The sequence below is a fragment of the Coregonus clupeaformis genome, unplaced genomic scaffold (assembly GCF_020615455.1).
Source record: "Coregonus clupeaformis isolate EN_2021a unplaced genomic scaffold, ASM2061545v1 scaf0247, whole genome shotgun sequence".
In the NCBI taxonomy this organism is placed as follows: domain Eukaryota; kingdom Metazoa; phylum Chordata; class Actinopteri; order Salmoniformes; family Salmonidae; genus Coregonus; species Coregonus clupeaformis.
Genome location: NW_025533702.1, coordinates 271,236 through 293,631, shown reverse-complemented (window position 1 = coordinate 293,631; position 22,396 = coordinate 271,236).

The window sequence follows — 22,396 nt, the reverse complement described above, 5'->3', positions numbered from 1 at the left end:
TGGAGATCTATAGGAGAAAGCCCTGCCTCCCGCTGTTTGCTTAGAAATTCTAGGGACAATTAGGAGGCCTGCGTCTTGTGACCGTAGCGTACGTATTGGTATGTACGGCAGGACCAACTCGGAAAGATAGGTAGGAGCAAGCCCATGTAACGCTTTATAGGTTAACAGTAAAACCTTGAAATCAGCCCTTGCCTTAACAGGAAGCCAGTGTAGGGAAGCTAGCACTGGAGTAATATGATCAAATTTCTTGGTTCTAGTCAGGATTCTAGCAGCCGTATTTAGCACTAACTGAAGTTTATTTAGTGCTTTATCCGGGTAGCCGGAAAGTAGAGCATTGCAGTAGTCTAACCTAGAAGTAACAAATGCATGGATTAATTTTTTCTGCATCATTTTTGGACAGAAAATTTCTGATTTTTGCAATGTTACGTAGATGGAAAAAAGCTGTCCTTGAAACAGTCTTGATATGTTCGTCAAAAGAGAGATCAGGGTCAAGAGTAACGCCGAGGTCCTTCACAGTTTTATTTGAGACGACTTTACAACCATCAAGATGAATTGTCAGATTTAACAGAAGATCTCTTTGTTTCTTGGGACCTAGAACAAGCATCTCTGTTTTGTCCGAGTTTAAAAGTAGAAAGTTTTCAGCCATCCACTTCCTTATGTCTGAAACACAGGCTTCTAGCGAGGGCAATTTTGGGGCTTCACCATGTTTCATTGAAATGTACAGCTGTGTGTCATCCGCATAGCAGTGAAAGTTAACATTATGTTTTCGAATAACATCCCCAAGAGGTAAAATATATAGTGAAAACAATAGTGGTCCTAAAACGGAACCTTGAGGAACACCGAAATGTACAGTTGATTTGTCGGAGGACAGACCATTCACAGAGACAAACTGATATCTTTCCGACAGGTAAGATCTAAACCAGGCCAGAACTTGTCCGTGTAGACCAATTTGGGTTTCCAGTCTCTCCAAAAGAATGTGGTGAGTCTTTCAGTCTTCACTTAAAGGTTATGGTCAAGGAGCCGTTGAAGAACCTTGTGTACATGCTGTATGTGTTCCTTCAGAGAGTGGGAGTAAATCAGGATGTCATCAATGTAGGCGATGAGAAAGCTGTTGATCATATCCTGGAAAACCTAATTCATAAAGGATTGGAAGACGGCGGGGGCGTTAGTAAAGCCGAAGGGCTTTCGTAGTGCCCTCGTGCGGTGATAAAGTCAGTCTTCCATTCTTCGCCGTCACGTATTACGGACAAGGTTATATGCACTCCGCAGGTCGAGTTTTGTATAGATGTTTGCGCGGCCCACTTGTTCAAGGGTCACTGGGATCAGAGGAAGAGGGAAACAGTTATTGACCGTGATGTAATTCAGGGAACGGTAATCAATACATGGACGGACACCACCGTCCTTTTTTTCAACGAAGAAGAAGCTGGACGCAGCCGGGTAAGAAGAAGGACGAAACATTTTGAGTGTTTCATCAATGTAGTTCTCCATTGCCTTATTTTCTGGGATAGATAGGGTAAACACGGCCCTTCAGTGGGGACACTCCAGGGAGTAAGTCAATAGCACAGTCCCCTGGGCGATGTGGTGGCAGAGTGGAGGCCTTGATTTTGCTGAAGACATTGCTGTACTGGGCGTATTCAGATGGTATGGTGGGTGGCACTGCAGAGGAAGAGTCCTCAATGGTGGTGACTATGCAGGGTAGGCTGAGACAACTGGTGAAGCAGATAGAAGACCAGGACAGTAGTTCACCTTGTCGCCAAAGATGGCAGGGTCGTGACGACAAAGCCAGGGGTGTCCGAGGATGAGTGGCTGTTTGGGGGATGAGAGTTCCATGAGTTGAATGGTTTCGGTGTGGAAGACTCCAATCTGGAGGGTGACGCTCTGTGTCAGGTGCGTAATGAAGCCCGTGCCCAATGGCTGCCTGTCCAGAGTGTTCATCCTTAAAGGAGGGATGACAGGTGTTAGATCAATGTCAAGCTCTTGTACTAGCTGGTGATCGATAAAATTACCTGCTGCTCCCGAATCTATCAAGCCCTTTACGTACTTAGTAACCCCTGTCACGGTTATTAATACTGGGATGGAGAATTGCTTCTGGGAGATATTTAGAAATAAGGACACACCTACCTGCATGGCTGCGAAGGGACCCTTCTCATCTCTCCATGGGGGGCGAACAGGGCAATGGCTGAGTAGATTATCGTTTCCTCCACAGTATAGGCAGAGCCCTTCTTGGATCCGCCTTTGACGTTCGATACACAGGAGAGGAGCATGGCCCAACTGCATGGGCTCTAGAAGACTCGGACGGGATGACGGAATCATGGAAAGAGAAGGTTTCGGGTTCCTGGGTGGCAGAGTTCTTTGGCGGTCGGCGATGAGGTGGTCGATGCAGATGGACATGCGAATGTCTTGATTTAAATCCTGAAGGTCACCTCTACAGGCCAGCTCCGCCTGAAGTTCCCTGTTGAGCCCTCTTCGGTAGACAGTAAGTAAAGCAGCCTCACTCCATCCACTCCCTGCAGCCATGGTGCGGAACTCGAGGGCATACTCGGCAGCTGAATTGCATCCTTGTTGAAGTTCTATGAGGAGGTCTCCTATAGGACGACCGGAAGGAGAGTGATCGAATACCTCTTTGAAGAGGGTGTGGAAATGGGTCTCGGATCCAAGTTCTGTGCTGTTGGCAGTCCATAGTAGAGACAACAAAATCCACCCTGCTCTTGTCGGTGGTGAAGTTAGTGGGGTTGTGCTCAATGTATTGGCTGTATTGCATCAGAAATCCTTGACATTTCCCAGGTGAACCGTCATTTTCTAGGCATGGATATGAATGAAGGAGGGCTATGGGTTACGATACCTGGAATCGGAGGAGTAGGGATAGGCTGGCGGAGAAAATGGCAGATTTCCTCCACACACGCCGCTGTAGCTCCGCTGAATTCATTCCGTTTTTAGGTGAGGTATTCTGTAATGAATACTCAGGGAGAAAAAGGTGTAGATTCACGCGCAGAGCGTGGCAGTTGTTTATTTCTCCTTCGCAAAAGGCAGGAATCGTGATCACAGGCGGGCAATGGTCATACACTGGTAGGCAAACAGGCAAGTGAATCAAAACTAGGACTGAAGGCTATAACTGGTTCTCATAAACGAGCTAGGAAAAGGTTTAGTAGAGTCAAAATGAACAATACCTCACAAGGCACAAACAGAATGAACTGAACTAAATAAGGAGCAGATGAGACCAGGTGAGTAACTAACACAGGTGAAATCAATGAACAAAAATTAAAGACAGGGCTATGTTCAAGAACACAAAAAAACAGGGCTACGTTCAAGAACACAAGGTGAACTACGAAAAGATATACAGAACCTTACAGGTAGTCTACTTACCTCTTTTGACCTGTGGCCAAGGAGGCCCTAGACACAAAAAGACTGGAGGCCATTGTTTGTAAGATTAACATTGTTTATCAAATGTTTTTCTGTGTTGTCTTATGTGACCTTATAATTAATTGGTGGTGTCGTGGAAATTACCACCAGGGACACCTGAAGTCAATATTAAATTAAACATCTTTATTATCAGCAAGCTGGAGAGGTTCCAACAAACTTAATGCACCAAAGTACACGTCGGTTGGGTGCTCCGCCGGGGCAGTCCCGTTAGTTCTCTTATATACTGCTTACACAGACAAGTTATATTTGCATGATTTAGCTTATTCATTATTAATAATGAATTAATCATTAACGTTTGGTTCATGCATGTGACCGACCAATACCTCACAAGGCCTCTTCTCTCCAAGCTGAGACCTTGAAACTGAGACACCCCTTTCAGTTCTCAAAACAATATTCTGGGCATACTGCCAAATTGCTTATACGGATAGTTAGGATTCCTCCCAGGCATGATCAATCAGTCACTTGCATGAACCCAGTCGAATTGGTTATTAGAAAAGCACAAACATAAAATGTTCCTTCACAGTGGTCTCTTGTGCTTGTCTTTATTTTCTAAAAGGTTACATGGTGGAGAAATGTGGCTGCAAGAAAAAAGAAGATCTGAAGATAGTAAAGTCAAAACTGAATGAAGACAAGGCCTCAAAGGGATTAACCAAAAAGTGTAAATATGTAATTTAAAATGTAATTAATTTAATAAATACAAACATTTGCAATTAAGTTTGTATAAGTTTATTATTTATTGTTTGATGATATAACCACAGAAACTTGAGGAAATAACACGTGCACTAATCTAGTAGTGACACAGTCGTGAAACACAAAGATGTCAGTAGGGATTTTGAATAGGCAAACAGTAGTAAATGTGTTAGTTTTCAATAGTAATTCAAAGGGGTTCGTAGTGACATAACACTACACACACCAATGGCTGTAGTAGGATTGAGTAGGCACACAGCAGTAATGTGTAGCCATTAAGGAGTAATTCAATAGTGAACATGTAGGAATTGTGCAGGTATGTGTAGGTTTTAAGTAGTAGATACTCAAAAGCTCAGTAGTTACACAGTAGTCATAAAGGGAGAATTATGTAGTGATTTTAATACGAAATATGTAGTGTTCTCCAGTAGTGAAACATCCCAATTTATCATTCAGAACTACTTACATTAATATGTAAGTAGTGCCAACAGCACATTTACATTACATTTACATTTACGTCATTTAGCAGACGCTCTTATCCAGAGCGACTTACAAATTGGTGCATTCACCTTATGATAGCCAGTGGGACAACCACTTTACAATTTATTTTTTTATATTTTTCTAATTTTTTTATTCTTAATTTTTAGAGTATACAGTGGGGAAAAAAAGTATTTAGTCAGCCACCAATTGTGCATGTTCTCCCACTTAAAAAGATGAGAGAGGCCTGTAATTTTCATCATAGGTACACGTCAACTATGACAGACAAATTGAGATTTTTTTTCTCCAGAAAATCACATTGTAGGATTTTTAATGAATTTATTTGCAAATTATGGTGGAAAATAAGTATTTGGTCACCTACAAACAAGCAAGATTTCTGGCTCTCACAGACCTGTAACTTCTTCTTTAAGAGGCTCCTCTGTCCTCCACTCGTTACCTGTATTAATGGCACCTGTTTGAACTTGTTATCAGTATAAAAGACACCTGTCCACAACCTCAAACAGTCACACTCCAAACTCCACTATGGCCAAGACCAAAGAGCTGTCAAAGGACACCAGAAAAAAATTGTAGACCTGCACCATGCTGGGAAGACTGAATCTGCAATAGGTAAGCAGCTTGGTTTGAAGAAATCAACTGTGGGAGCAATTATTAGGAAATGGAAGACATACAAGACCACTGATAATCTCCCTCGATCTGGGGCTCCACGCAAGATCTCACCCCGTGGGGTCAAAATGATCACAAGAACGGTGAGCAAAAATCCCAGAACCACACGGGGGGACCTAGTGAATGACCTGCAGAGAGCTGGGACCAAAGTAACAAAGCCTACCATCAGTAACACACTACGCCGCCAGGGACTCAAATCCTGCAGTGCAAAGACGTGTCCCCCTGCTTAAGCCAGTACATGTCCAGGCCCGTCTGAAGTTTGCTAGAGTGCATTTGGATGATCCAGAAGAGGATTGGGAGAATGTCATATGGTCAGATGAAACCAAAATAGAACGTTTTGGTAAAAACTCAACTCGTCGTGTTTGGAGGACAAAGAATGCTGAGTTGCATCCAAAGAACACCATACCTACTGTGAAGCATGGGGTGGAAACATCATGCTTTGGGGCTGTTTTTCTGCAAAGGGACCAGGACGACTGATCCGTGTAAAGGAAATAATGAATGGGGCCATGTATCGTGAGATTTTGAGTGAAAACTTCCTTCCATCAGCAAGGGCATTGAAGATGAAACGTGGCTGGGTCTTTCAGCATGACAATGATCCCAAACACACCGCCCGGGCAACGAAGGAGTGGCTTCGTAAGAAGCATTTGAAGGTCCTGGAGTGGCCTAGCCAGTCTCCAGATCTCAACCCCAAGGATTACTTTTATACTATCCCAGGTATTCCTTAAAGAGGTAAGGTTTCAAGTGTCTCCGGAAGGTGGTCAGTGACTCCGCTGTCCTGGCGTCGTGAGGGAGCTTGTTCCACCTTTGGGGTGCCAGAGCAGCGAACAGTTTTGACTGGGCTAAGTGGGAACTGTGCTTCCGCAGAGGTAAGGGGACGAGCAGGCCAGAGGTGGAAGAACGCAATGCCCTCGTTTGGGTGTAGGGACTAATCAGAGCCTGAAGGTAAGGAGGTGCCGTTCCCCTCACAGCTCCGTAGGCAAGCACCATAGTCTTGTAGCAGATGCGAGCATCAACTGGAAGCCAGTGGAGTGTGCGGAGGAGCGGGGTGACGTGAGAGAACTTGGGATGGTTGAACACCAGACGGGCTGCAGCATTCTGAATGAGTTGTAGGGGTTTAATGGCACAGGCAGGGAGACCAGCCAACAGCGAGTTGCAGTAATCCAGACGGGAGATGACAAGTGCCTGGATTAGGACATGTGCCGCTTCCTGTGTAAGGTAGGGTCGTACTCTGCGAATGTTGTAGAGCATGAACCTACAGGATTGGGTCACCGCTTTGATGTTAGCGGAGAACGACAGGGTGTTGTCCAGGGTCACGCCAAGGTTCTTTGCACTGTGGGAGGAGGACACAACGGAGTTGTCAACCTTGACGGCGAGATCATGGAGCAGGCAGTCCTTCCCCGGGAGGAAGAGCAGCTCCATCTTGCTGATGTTCAGCTTGAGGTGGTGATCTGACATCCACACTGATATGTCTGCCAGACATACAGAGATGTGATTCGCCACCTGGTTATCAGAAGGGGGAAAGGAGAAGATTAATTGTGTGTCGTCTGCGTAGCAATGATAGGACAGACCATGTGAGGATATGACAGAGCCAAGTGACTTAGTGTATAGAGAGAATAGGAGAGGGCCTAGAACTGAGCCCTGGGGGACACCAGTGGTGAGAGCACATGGTGCGGAGACAGATTCTCGCCACGCCACCTGGTAGGAGCGACCTGTCAGGTAGGACGCAATCCAAGAGTGAGCCGCGCCGGAGATGCCCAACTCGGAGAGGGTGGAGAGGAGGATCTGATGGTTCACAGTATCAAAGGCAGCAGATAGGTCTAGAAGGATGAGAGCAGAGGAGAGAGAGTTCGCTTTAGCAGTGCGGAGAGCCTCCATGACACAGAGAAGAGCAGTCTCAGTTGAATGACCAGTCTTGAAACCTGACTGGTTTGGATCAAGAAGGTCATTCTGAGAGAGATAGCAGGAGAGTTGGCTATAGACGGCACGCTAAAGAGTTTTGGAGAGAAAAGAAAGAATGGATACTGGTCTGTAGTTGTCGGAGGGATCGAGTGTAGGTTTTTGGAGGAGGGGTGCAACTCTCGCTTTCTTGAAGATGGAAGGGACATAGCCAGCGAACAAGGATGAGTTGATGAGCGAGGTGAGGTAAGGGAGAAGGTCTCCGGAAATGGTCTGGAGAAAAGAGGAGGGGATAGGGTCAAGCGGGCAGGTTGTTGGGCGGCCGGCCGTCACAAGTCGCAAGATTTCATCTGGAGAGAGAGGGGAGAAATAAGTCAAAGCATAGGGTAGGGCAGTGTGAGCAGGACCAGCGGTGTCATTTGACTTAATAAATGAGGATCGGATGTCGTCAACCTTCTTTTCAAAATGGTTGACGAAGTCATCCACAGAGAGGGAGGAGGGAGGGGGAGGAGGAGGAGGATTCAGCAGGGAGGAGAAGGTGGCAAAGAGCTTCCTAGGGTTAGAGGCAGAGGCTTGAAATTTAGAGTGGTAGAAAGTGGCTTTAGCAGCAGAAACGGAGGAAGAGAATGTAGAGAGGAGGGAGTGGAAAGATGACAGGTCCGCAGGGAGTCTAGTTTTCCTCCATTTCTGCTCGGCTGCCCGGAGCCCTGTTCTCTGAGCTCGCAATGAATCGTCAAGCCACGGAGCAGGAGGGGAGGACCGAGCCGGCCGGGAGGATAGGGGACATAGAGTCAAAAGATTCAGAGAGGAGAGGAGGGTTGAGGAGGCAGAATCAGGAGATTGGAGGGAGAAGGATTTAGCAGAGGGAAGAGATGATAGGATGGAAGAGGAGAGAGTAGCGGGAGAGAGAGAGCAAAGATTGTGACGGCACATTACCATCTGAGTAGGGGCAGAGTGAGTAGTGTTGGAGGAGAGCGAGAGAGAAAAGGATATGAAGTAGTGGTCAGAGACTTGGAGGGGAGTTGCAGTGAGATTAGTAGAAGAACAGCATCTAGTAAAGATTAGGTCAAGCGTATTGCCTGCCTTGTGAGTAGGGGGGGATGGTGTGAGGGTGAGGTCAAAAGAGGAAAGGAGTGGAAAGAAGGAGGCAGAGAGAAATGAGTCAAAGGCAGACGTAGGGAGGTTAAAGTCACCCAGAACTGTGAGGGGTGAGCCATCCTCAGGAAAGGAACTTCTTAAATGACTAGATAAATCACTACTGGTTTACAACACATCTCAATAGCAATCATATAGTAAAACCAGTAGATTTTCTGTAGATCTTGTGTATAGTGATGAGTAGTAATTCAGTAGTACTTTTTCATGAGTGAAGGACTGTAAATCAAATCACTGATCCATAACAACAACACTGGGATGGCACATAACCTAAGAGGGGAGAGTTGGCCACTGTGATGCCTGATCAGAATGGTAATAATTACCCAGGCCCTTCAGTGTCTATGCTTAGTTCAGTCCACATGGTCTTCTGAGGAACTTCACTAATTGACCTTTGTGTATGTTACAGTATGTCACCAGCACACCTTTTAAACATCTAACAGGAGAATTTTCATTATCGAAAGATACATACAGAAAATGTATTTACCCAAATTGAATTGTATGAGACATCACTAGAACAGCGCCGGAGAAGATGGCTGCCGTTTTACAGCCCTCTAACCAATTGTACTATTATGTGTGTTTTTCCGCGTTATTTGTAATTTATTTTGTACATAATGTTTCTGCCATCGTCTCTTATAACCAAAAAAGAGCTTCTGGATATCAGGACAGCGATTACTCACCTCGTATTGGACGAAGATTTTTTCTTCAACGAGGCGGCCGCGAAGGATATCATACAGACACCCGACAAGGCCCAAATCCCCGTCATTCGCATGAGGAAGAGACGGAGAAATCGTGGACGTAGGTCGGGGTGCCTTGTAAGGATCCGACGGCGAGCGAGTAAACTGCCGCTCCCATCAATCCTATTAGCCAATCTTCAATCATTGGAGAACAAATTGGATGACCTAAGATTACGGTTATCCTACCAACGGGACATTAAAAACTGTAATATCTTATGTTTCACCGAGTCGTGGCTGAACGACGACATGGATAACATACAGCTAGCGGGCTATACGCTACATCGGCAAGATAGAACGGCTGACTCCGGTAAGACAAGGGGTGGCGGTCTGTGTATATTTGTAAACAACAGCTGGTGCACAAAATCAAATACTAAGGAAGTCTCGAGGTTTTGCTCGCCTGAGGTAGAGTATCTTGTGATAAGCTGTAGACCACACTATTTACCAAGAGAGTTTTCATCTATATTTTCATAGCTGTCTATTTACCACCACAAACCAATGCTGGCATTAAGATTGCACTGAATGAGCTGTATAAGGCCATAAATCAACAGGAAAACGCTCATCCAGATGCAGCGCTCCTAGTGGCCGAAGACTTTAATGCAGGGAAACTTAAATCCGTTCTACCTAATTTCTACCAGCATGTTAAATGTGCAACCAGAGGAAAAATAACTCTAGACCACCTTTACTCCACACACAGAGACGCATACAAAGCTCTCCCTCGCCCTCCATTTGGCAAATCTGACCATAACTCTATCCTCCTGATTCCTGCTTATAAGCAAAAACTAAAGCAGGAAGCACCTCTGACTCGGTTAATAAAAAAGTGGTCAGATGACACAGATGCTAAGCTACAGGACTGTTTTGCTAGCACAGACTGGAACATGTTCTGGGATTCTTCAGATAGCATTGAGGAGTACACAACATCAGTCACTGGCTTCATCAATAAGTGCATCGATGATGTCGTCCCCACAGTGACCGTACGTACATACCCCAACCAGAAGCCATGGATTACAGGAAACATCCGCACTGAGCTAAAGGGTAGAGCTGCCGCTTTCAAGGAGCGGGACTCTAACCCGGACGCTTATAAGAAATCCCGCTATGCCCTCCGACGAACCATCAAACAGGCAAAGAGTCAATACAGGACTAAGATTGAATCGTACTACACTGGCTCTGACGCTCGTCGGATGTGGCAGGGCTTGAAAACTATTACAGACTACAAAGGGAAGCACAGCCGCGAGCTGCCCAGTGACACAAGCCTATCAGACGAGCTAAACCACTTCTATGCTCGCTTCGAGGCAAGCAACACTGAAGCATGCATGAGAGCACCAGCTGTTCCAGATGACTATGTGATCACGCTCTCCGTAGCCGATGTGAGTAAGACTTTTAAGCAGGTCAACATTCACAAGGCCGCGGGGCCAGACGGATTACCAGGACGTGTACTCCGAGCATGTGCTGACCAACTGGCAAGTGTCTTCACTGACATTTTCCACATGTCCCTGACTGAGTCTGTAATACCAACATGTTTCAAGCAGTCCACCATAGTCCCGTGCCCAAAGACTCTAAGATAACCTGCCTAAATGACTACCGACCCGTAGCACTGACGTCTGTAGCCATGAAGTGCTTTGAAAGGCTGGTCATGGCTCACATCAACAGCATTATCCCAGAAACCCTAGACCCACTCCAATTTGCATACCGCCCCAACAGATCCACAGATGATGCAATCTATATTGCACTCCACACTGCCCTTTCCCACCTGGACAAGAGGAACACCTACGTGAGAATGCTATTCATTGACTACAGCTCAGCATTCAACACCATAGTGCCCTCAAAGCTCATCACTAAGCTAAGGATCCTGGGACTAAACACCTCCCTCTGCAACTGGATCCTGGACTTCCTGGACACCTGCCCCCAGGTGGTAAGGGTAGGTAACAACACATCTGCCACACTGATCCTCAACACGGGGGCCCCTCAGGGGTGCGTGCTCAGTCCCCTCCTGTACTCCCTGTTCACCCATGACTGCATGGCCAGGCACGACTCCAACACCATCATTAAGTTTGCCGACGACACAACAGTGGTAGGCCTGATCACCGACAACGATGAGACAGCCTATAGGGAGGAGGTCAGAGACCTGGCCGTGTGGTGCCAGGACAACAACCTCTCCCTCAACGTGACCAAGACAAAGGAGATGATTGTGGACTACAGGAAAAAAAAAGAGGACTGAGCACGCCCCCATTCTCATCGACGGGGCTGTAGTGGAACAGGTTGAGAGCTTCAAGTTCCTTGGTTTCCACATCACCAACGAACTATCATGGTCCAAACACACCAAGACAGTCTTGAAGAGGGCACGACAAAGCCTATTCCCCCTCAGGAGACTGAAAAGATTTGGCATGGGTCCTCAGATCCTCAAAAAAATTCTACAGCTGCACCATCGAGAGCATCCTGACTGGTTGCATCACCACCTGGTATGGCAACTGCTTGGCCTCCGACCGCAAGGCACTACAGAGGGTAGTGCGTACGGCCCAGTACATCACTGGGGCCAAGCTTCCTGCCATCCAGGACCTCTATACCAGGCGGTGTCAGAGGAAGGCCCTCAAAATTGTCAAAGACTCCAGCCACCCTAGGCATTGACTGTTCTCTCTGCTACCGCACGGCAAGCGGTACCGGAGTGCCAAGTCTAGGTCCAAAAGACTTCTCAACAGCTTCTACCCCCAAGCCATAAGACTCCTGAACAGCTAATCATGGCTACCCGGACTATTTGCACTGCCCCCCCCACCCCATCCTTTTACGCTGCTGCTACTCTGTTAATTATTTATGCATAGTCACGTTAACTCTACCCACATGTACATATTACTTCAACTACATCAACTAGCCGGTGCCCCCGCACATTGACTCTGCACCGGTACCCCCCTATATATATATATAGCCTCCCTACTGTTATTTTATTTTACTTCTGCTCCTTTTTTCTCAACACTTTTTTTGTTGTTGTTTTATTTTTACTTTTTTGTTAAAAATAAATACACTGTTGGTTGAGGGCTGTAAGTAAGCATTTCACTGTAATGTCTGCACCTGTTGTATTTGGCGCATGTGGCCAATAAAATTTGATTTGATTTGATCACCGGTTATGGTACAATGCAGAATGCTGTAGTTTGTAGCACATATTGGAAACTCACTGCATAGCCAGTGATCTGATCTTGCAGTAGATGGTGGGGTTAGGACCCATAGGATCCTACACAAGGAGAGTTAAGCAGAAAGAATCAGTGATGCAGGAAACAGATAACCTATGGAGAGCAAATCTGAGATGTGTGCAATCAGAGCAGCTCGCAGGGATCACAACTGACAAGGTTATGGCAACTTGGCAAGACACACCTAACCTCTCTAGCTTCAGATGATCTTCAACTGTTGCTTTTGACAGTAGGCTACGGGTTTTCTTGATTTTAAGCTGAATATAAGTCAACATGAATGATTTGCAGTCAAGATGATATTTTTTAAGCTAAGGTAATGAGATCATGCTCTGTTGATGTCAATTGCAATTGACTCAGCGTCGCTCAGCTAGGCTGAGTAGTTGGGGGTGGGGGAGGGGGAAAACCCAGCAGGCACATAATGTTCTGAGAACCACATGTTTCTTAGAGCTTGGTGAGAGCGTGGTTTTCCTATGGTTCATTTGCATACAACCTTTCCACAACTTTCTGGGAATGGTGCAGGATAGTTGCTTGGCTTTGGAACAGTCTCAGGACATTTAAGGAACTTAATATTTCATTACTTTCACAGAACGTTTTCTAAAAGTTCAAACATGGTTACATTTCATTTCAATTTTGGTAATGTTCTAGGAACGTTCTCCAACTGTTTTGACATTGGGAATGTTTTCAAATAGTTCAGAGAACCCCCTAGAGTCGATGTCTGCGCCCCCATAATAAAAATGATCCCCATCGGTTTAAGCTAGAGATATATTCTGCATCAGCGGTGGAAGAGCTACTGCACTGTTTGTCAGACCAGGATACATCCCAAAAATCGGTCTTCTCACGAAAATGTCTCTAGCGTCTGAATGGTTTGGGCTACAAACTAATATGACCCCTCTAAAGATGAGACTCTCACGAACACTATGGTTTTTTCAGTTTTTCTCTACAGCCCCCACAAGTTTCACAGGACTTGTCTGAAGGTAATCCGGTATCGGGCCAAAAAAATTATGAATGTGAATGGGGCATTTCCACGTCAAAGGTATATGGATAGTTCCACGGAGCTTTCTTATATCTCTCAGACATAGGACAGACACTTCAAAACATACTTCCTTTTCATTTATTTTTGGACTATCTGTTTTTCCATGCATGCATCTGTTATTCAATACATTTATATGGGCTAATAGCAGTAAGGCCAAATTCAATGTTTCATCAAATATTGTTATATATATATATATATATAAAACTCTCATAAATAATCATTTCAGTTCTCAGAGCGTGAATAAAACCTCCCAGGAAAATGTTCAAGGAACCAGAGTAACATTCTCAGAACCTCCCTGCAACCTAAAATAAAAGTTCCCAGAACAGGTGAAATTTTCACTTCTGTTCTCTGAATGTTTCACAAACAATGTGAAACGAAAAACATACATTCCCACAACTTCCAGGGAACCAAATGTGCTAGCTGGGAAACAATCTGAACAGCAGCATCTCCAGTAAACAGCATGTCCATAAAGCTCCCATCTCATTCTCAACAGTGTCATGAACTCCACTGACCTGAACAAGCTATGGGATCACACTGTACACCAGCAGAGAATGGGTGGAGGTTACCATGGCAACATATGTGTCATGCATTATGCCTTGAATGTGATTATTTACCTCAGCAGGGAAGTTATTGTCTCCGTCCGTTCGGCACGGTGTGTTTGTGTGTATGTGTATTCATCCATGGGTTTGTGTGTGTGTGTGCGCAATAGTGTGCCTCTCTCTCTCTCTCTCATCTTTGTCATACCATTTTGTAACAGTACAGTGGCTTGCGAAAGTATTCACCCCCCTTGGCATTTTTCCTATTTTGTTGCCTTACAACCTGGAATTAAAATGGATTTTTTTGGGGTTTGTATCATTTGATTTACACAACATGCCTACCACTTTGAAGATGCAAAATATTTTTTATTGTGAAATAAACAAGAAATAAGACAAAAAAACTGAAAACTTGAGCGTGCATAACTATTCACCCCCCAAAAGTCAATACTTTGTAGAGCCACCTTTTGCAGCAATTACAGCTGCAAGTCTCTTGGGGTATGTCTCTATAAGCTTGGCACATCTAGCCACTGGGATTTTTGCCAATTCTACAAGGCAAAACTGCTCTAGCTCCTTCAAGTTGGATGGGTTCCGCTGTTGTACAGCAATCTTTAAGTCATACCACAGATTATCAATTGGATTGAGGTCTGGGCTTTGACTAGGCCATTCCAAGACATTTCAATGTTTCCCCTTAAACCACTCAAGTGTTGCTTTAGCAGTATGCTTAGGGTCATTGTCGTGCTTGAAGGTGAACCTCCATCCCAGTCTCAAATCTCTGGAAGACTGAAACAGGTTTCCCTCAAGAATTTCCCTGTATTTAGCGCCATCCATCTTTCCTTCAATTCTGACCAGTTTCCAAGTCCCTGCCGATGAAAAACATCCCCACAGCATGATGCTGTCACCACCATGCTTCACTGTGGGGATGGTGTTCTCAGGGTGATGAGAGGTGTTCGGTTTGCGCCAGACATAGCGTTTTCCTTGATGGCCAAAAAGCTCAATTTCAGTCTCATCTGACCAGAGTACCTTCTTCCATATGTTTGGGGAGTCTCCCACATGGCTTTTGGCGAACACCAAACGTGTTTTCTTATTTTTTTCTTTAAGCAATGGCTTTTTTCTGGCCACTCTTCCGTAAAAGCCCAGCTCTGTGGAGTGTACGGCTTAAAGTGGGCCTATGGACAGATACTCCAATCTCCGCTGTAGAGCTTTGCATCTCCTTCAGGGTTATCTTTGGTCTCTTTGTTGCGTCTCTGATTAATGCCCTCCTTGCCTGGTCCGTGATTGTTGGTGGGCAAGTTTGTTGTGGTGCCATATTCTTTCCATTTTTTAATAATGGATTTAATGGTGCTCCGTGGGAGGTTCAAAGTTTCTGATATTTTTTTATAACCCTGATCTGTACTTCTCCACAACTTTGTCCCTGACCTGTTTGGAGAGCTCCTTGGTCTTCATGGTGCTGCTTGCTTGGTGGTGCCCCTTGCTTAGTGGTGTTGCAGACTCTGGGGCCTTTCAGAACAGATGTATATATACTGAGATCATGTGACAGATCATGTGACACTTAGATTGCACACAGAAGGAATGTATTTAACTAATGATGTGACTTCTGAAGGTAATTGGTTGCACCAGATCTTATTTAGGGGCTTCATAGCAAAGGGGGTGAATACATATGCATGCACCACTTTTCCGTTAATTTTTTTTTAGAATTTTTTAAAATATATATATTTTTTAAATTCACTTCACCAATTTGGACTATTTTGTGTATGTTCATTACATGAAATCCAAATAAAAATCAATTTAAATTACAGGTTGTAATGCAACAAAATAGGAAAAACACCAAGGGGGATGAATACTTTTGCAAGGCACTGTATACTAAAATACTATAATGTGCTTGTTTTAACAAGGTGTTCCTTGTTAACAAGGAGCACTTCTTTCATCCTAAAAGCATGGGACGGTTTCCCGCCCTGCCGTGATCTAATTAATTAAATCAGCCCTGCCAGCACGTGGCTGGCACATGGCTCCTATCATGGGACACAGAAAACCAAAGAGGTAGGCTTATTTTATTAATAGATTCTAATCATACACTGTATTTATCTACATAGTTCTTGGGTCGAGTCAGAAAGTGCACCTGGAGCACAAAATGCACATACTTTATCCATCAATGTCTATTACAGTTTTTTCCAACTGCTTACACACAAAATCTTTTCATGTCACACGATTTTTGAAACCTCTCACTCAAAGTGCAAAACTACACACCAAATCTCCAAAACCATAAGCTATTTCTCAGCCTTTGACTCAGTTGTCAATTGCATAAAACACTTTTTTCAAAACACTACACACAATTCTCTACCTAAAACACAAAAATCTAACAGGAAGTGACTTGCTTTCCTTTTCCAAACACAACCAATCAAAATGCTACACTTATTCACCAGGTCAAACACACTCTCCTCGAATGTTCAAACACTAATTGCTTTACTGATCACTAACCAATCACTGCTTTACTGTAGTATAGGACTGTTTTGAACAATGGATGCCAACAATGGACAGAGAGCAAGAGGAGTAGGAGGGAGAGGCAGGGGACAACAACGAGGACAAATTCAAAGATGAAGAGTTGGAGGAGGAGGAGGAGGAGGAGGAAGAGGAAGAGGACGAGGGCAAAGAAGAGAAGGAAGGAGAGCCATCTCTGATGAGATTAGGGCAACACTTGTTGATCATGTGATCAACCACGGTTTGACCATGAGAGAGGCTGGACTGAGAGTCCAGCCCAACTTGAGTCGATTTACAGTGGCGTCCATAATTTGAACCTTCAGAAATGAGAACAGGTATGCAACTATCTAATGACTATTTTAGCATTAGAGTAATGTACTGTAAAATACGTATGACTGCATAGTATTGCATAAACATTTGTAACTCTAAGCCATCCATTTACTGCACTGCATTGAATGAATGAGGTTGGTTATCATGCTGTACTACCTTTTTGTGTACATTGTTTACAGTTCCTATGCTGAACACATACTGTGTTTGAATTCTGTACAGAGTGGAAAGGCAAAGACATCATGGAGGACGAGGACGTTTGTTTACAGATGTACAAGAGACTGCAATTATAAATATGGTTTTGGCCAACAATGCAATTAGGATTAGAGAGATAAGAGAGCATATCTTGAATAATGACACCATATTTACAGTTTTTTCCAACTGCTTACACACAAAATCTTTTCATGTCACACGATTTTTGAAACCTCTCACTCAAAGTGCAAAACTACACACCAAATCTCCAAAACCATAAGCTATTTCTCAGCCTTTGACTCAGTTGTCAATTGCATAAAACACTTTTTTCAAAACACTACACACAATTCTCTACCTAAAACACAAAAATCTAACAGGAAGTGACTTGCTTTCCTTTTCCAAACACAACCAATCAAAAATGCTACACTTATTCACCAGGTCAAACACACTCTCCTCGAATGTTCAAACACTAATTGCTTTACTGATCACTAACCAATCACTGCTTTACTGTAGTATAGGACTGTTTTGAACAATGGATGCCAACAATGGACAGAGAGCAAGAGGAGTAGGAGGGAGAGGCAGGGGACAACAACGAGGACAAATTCAAAGATGAAGAGTTGGAGGAGGAGGAGGAGGAGGAGGAGGAGGAGGAGGAAGAGGAAGAGGATGAGAGCAAAGAAGAGAAGGAAGGAGAGCCATCTCTGATGAGATTAGGGCAACACTTGTTGATCATGTGATCAACCACGGTTTGACCATGAGAGAGGCTGGACTGAGAGTCCAGCCCAACTTGAGTCGATTTACAGTGGCGTCCATAATTTGAACCTTCAGAAATGAGAACAGGTATGCAACTATCTAATGACTATTTTAGCATTAGAGTAATGTACTGTAAAATACGTATGACTGCATAGTATTGCATAAACATTTGTAACTCTAAGCCATCCATTTACTGCACTGCATTGAATGAATGAGGTTGGTTATCATGCTGTACTACATTTTTGTGTACATTGTTTACAGTTCCTATGCTGAACACATACTGTGTTTGAATTCTGTACAGAGTGGAAAGGCAAAGACATCATGGAGGACGAGGACGTTTGTTTACAGATGTACAAGAGACTGCAATTATAAATATGGTTTTGGCCAACAATGCAATTAGGATTTGAGAGATAAGAGAGCATATCTTGAATAATGACACCATATTTAACAACATCAATGCTGTAAGCCTGTCGACCATACAACGCATCCTCCAATGGCACCAAGTGACGATGAAACAACTTTACAAGGTGCCATTTGAGAGAAACTCTGACAGAGTCAAGAATCTGCGACATGACTTTGTAGAGGTATGTATGCAACACTACTTCCAGTACTTCAGACATACCATATTTACTCATCTGTATATCATTTTGTCTGTTACAGAGAGTATTGGAGATGGATGCCCATGTACATTTATTTATGTGGATGAGGTTGGCTTCAACCTCACCAAAACCAGGCGCCGCGGAATAAATGTAATAGGACAGAGGGCAATTACCAATGTCCCTGGACAGCGTGGGGGTAATATAACTATGTGTCCTCCATCACAATGCCACACTGGGTCCGTACAACACCGGCCATATCCTCACTTTTCTGGGTGCAATTTACACAATGCTTGTCCCTGATCCATATCAGGAGCCTGCTAGATTTGTGGTTATATGGGACAATGTTAGTTTTCACCGGGCTGTTCTGGCCCAAAACTGGTTTGCCACCCATCCACAATTTGTAGTTTTGTACCTACCCCCATATTCACCTTTTCTAAATCCCATAGAGGAATTCTTCTCAGCCTGGCGCTAGAAAGTGTATGATTGCCAACCCTATGCCCGCGTGCCGCTTCTCCAGGCAATGGAGGACGCATGTGGGGACATAGAGGTTGCCTCTATCCAAGGTTGGATACACCATGCTAGGAGATACTTCCCTCGATGTTTGGCAAGAGAAAACGTATCTTGTGATGTGGACGAAGTATTGTGACCAGACCCAGCCCGGAGAAGAGATGAAGCGTAGCTTAGCACTGGTGACTGCCCCCCCGCCTACCAATTCCTGGACTGCCCCCCCGGACCCCACACACACTTTTGTGTTCTTTACTGTATTCTAAAGAATATACTTTTGGTTTACATATGTTTATGGTTTTGTTGTATGCTACTGTATACAACAGTAATGTTTGGCCTAATAAATATTTTTTGTTTCTACATTGCATTGGTGTTTACAGTGTACTTGTTACCCCTCTCAGCAGATTACTTTCACTGTAGAACATTGTATTGAAATGTAGATATAAGCCTATGAAAGACCAAAGGGCTTTAGATTTAGAACAACAGTGTTTACATGGTATATCCAAAAATTTACTATTATGAAAGTAGTGTTTGCCATTTGATGCAAATGCTTCATTCTGACATGTGTTTATGGCATTTTGAATGAAGTGTTACATTTTGAAGGAGATGTGAGGCATTTTGCATTTTGTGTGTGCAGTTTTGGGAATTGTGTGTAGAGTTTTGAAAAAAGGAGACATAGTTTTGAAAACGTGTGTAAGCAGTTGGAAAAAACTGTAATCATGCCAGAAATGTAAAAGGAAAATCTTTAGTGAAACCATGAAATAAGATTTGACAGAGTGCTCCAACAAAAGACAGCAGGTGCAACCTTTGTGCAATCAGGCACTGGCTATGGATATTTTACTTGTGACAGAAGAGTCAAATGACATAGGAGTTATGCCTTGAGAATGTGTCAAGCCAGGCTGCCATGGCATTCTGTTTTGAGATAAAGTACAATTCAAGCACCCTGTTTATGTGATTACTGCCACTACTCTACCGTGCTAAAGATAACAGCACAACATGTATAGATAGATGAGCCAAACATGTTACAGTGATTTTGACCATTGTTCAAGCTAATAATTCCCCAAGGTTCCTTTTTCCATTACAGAATTCATGTGTAGATCGTATAGATTATGGAATGTAAACATTTTGCTTTCTTCAGGCAGGAAAGGGTTAACGGGCGATAGAAAAATGTCAATTCTAATGAGTTTAGAGGCGCTGTGGTGACAGGAAGCTCGGGGGGGGGCAGCTAAGTTCACGCTGTGCGGAATGTGAACACAGTGTTCCCAACTGATTTAATTTACAGGCGACATCGTGCAGCACTCAGAGGCACGTCGAGACAGAAAGGGAAAGAGAGGCGATAGACATTGTGTCATTGTGAAGTGTGGTGTAACAGTACATCCTGTGTCACTACCTGTGGCTTTCCCTCCATCTTTCTCTGTATGTGCTCTCTCAGAAACCTGACAAAGAGGGAAACCAGCATGGTCGAAGATTGGGTAAGTATGCAAAGTTTGTTTGGAGAGCTGTATTTGTCAATACCGGCGGGGAACAGGTCATTTTCAGTGTTCATTTCTCTGTAACATGCTGGTCTTCTTGGTCTCTGTCTGCCGACATGAATAAATTGCAGGCTACAACCCTAACATTATCTTTGTTTGTTCCTTCCTTGCTGAGAGCTGCAGCAGTGATCAGAGGAGAGTGTGCAGGTGAACAGCAGGTGACTATTGATCCTGAGCCCCTTCAGCATCAACTGGAAACCCCAGAGAGCTTCTGTTGCCAAGGCCCATCTCAGGCAATAAACCCACAGGTCACTAAGTGTGCGGTTCAATGTGATTCATCTCTATGGAAAAATCAAAGGGGCCTGGCTACACTGCCCTGCTGGCAACGCAGCATTGCTGGGCTTGCAGGGCTTTCAGAGCCAGAGGAGGCATCCCAATACAAATTAATTGTACGGTTTACTTTCAGAAGACAGGCCACACAGTGTGAACTGCTCAAAGTCAGGAGTGTTGAACACATTGCTCTCCGTATCTACCAAGCTCAATGTGCCAGTATAATGTTAAGGGTAGTTAAAATACTGTCATATATCTGTGTTAGTAGGGCGGTTACACCATATGTGAGATAGGACTCTCCTGATATATATCGGTAACTGCCAAAATAAAGGAAACACTAGAGTAAAAGAGGGATATAAAGTATATTGAAAGCAGGTGCTTCCACACAGGTGTTGTTCCTGAGTTAATTAAGCAATTAACATCCCATAATGCTCAGTTGCCCATTATTTTGGCTACCATGGCTAACAGAAGAGATCTCAGTGACTTTGAAAGAGGGGTCTCAAAGGAGCATAGGGTGTGTGTGTGTGTGTGTGTGTGTGTGTGTGTGTGTGTGTGTGTGTGTGTGTGTGTGTGTGTGTGTGTGTGTGTGTGTCTGTCTAAGTCACCAGATCTCAACCCAATTGAACACTTATGGGAGATTCTGGTGCTGTATCACAACTGGCTGTGATCGGGAGTCCCATAGGGCGGCGCACAATTGGCCCAGCGTTGCCGAGTTAGGGGAGGGTTTGGCCGGGGGGGCTTCACTTGGCTCATCGCGCTCTAGCGAGTCCTTGTGGCGAGCCGGGCGCCTGCAGGCTGACCTCGGTTGTCAGTTGAACATTGTTTCCTCCAACACATTGCTGTGGGCAAAATAAAAAAGCCTGGGATAGATCATGAGGTGGATATGGTGTATATTGTGGTAGCATGGCTGTGGAAAATGCTGTTTCATAAGGAAAGTATGCATATTTTCTCCGTTTTCTTCCCGCCTTCTCGCCATTAAATAAAGTTAATGAGGACATCAAAGCTTATGCAGCCTGAATGGAGAATGTTTTAGGTATGAAACGGTCCATGAGGGATACGAATGAATTGCTGGCTGCATACAATGCATTTGGACAGTAAGATGACACCACTCAATATCACCATCTGCCGGCCTTTGGGCTAGTTCCAGGGGTCCTAGGCCTATAGGCTACGATTAGAGTTATTTGGCCACTTTAGTTGCGATACAAACCTTATCAAAACATATAGGCCTACGGGCTAGGCTACATCATGCATGCGACTATGATTTGACTATGTAGATGCAGTTGCTATTAAATTGGTCTGGCACTGGCAGGAAGGTGGTACTTTGTGGGCTAGAGTGGTCGCTGATTGCTATTGACCCACTGTGGCTGTTTCAGACAGAAAGAGTAATGCAACTGATGTGCCAGAAGTGTGTATTTAATGTGGATGGATATTGTTGGGCATTGGGGATCTATCTACTGAGCTATTTTATGATAATGCTGCATAAAAGGCTAGTTATTGTTGCTGAGGAGGCAAACTTGATTTTGAAGGTGTGGCTGGACTTTAAAGGGACGATCAGTCATTCTGATTATAAACTATAGGGGAGACCTAGGGGTGTGGGATCATTCAGATGTTACTGAGACAAAGATCAAGAGGTCTCATGATGACTATGAGTGATGAATAACAAATGGGTATTGTAACAGTGAAAGGGGAGTGTCCATGTTATGTAACTTGTGTCCAATCACAGTGTGAGCAGGGTATTCCCATGGGAACAGTGCCCAGCTACAGCAAGAGCTGCTGTGCTGTGACACAACGGATCCCTTTACAGGAAATACACGGGGATTACATTTCCTGCCTTTTAATGACGTTTGTAATAAAATAAATCTCATGCGAATTATATGTAGACTGTACATAATGTCGTTTGTGGTCCAGAGACCTGTTTATTTTTGTCCTTGACGCCTCAGGCCTGCCTGAAT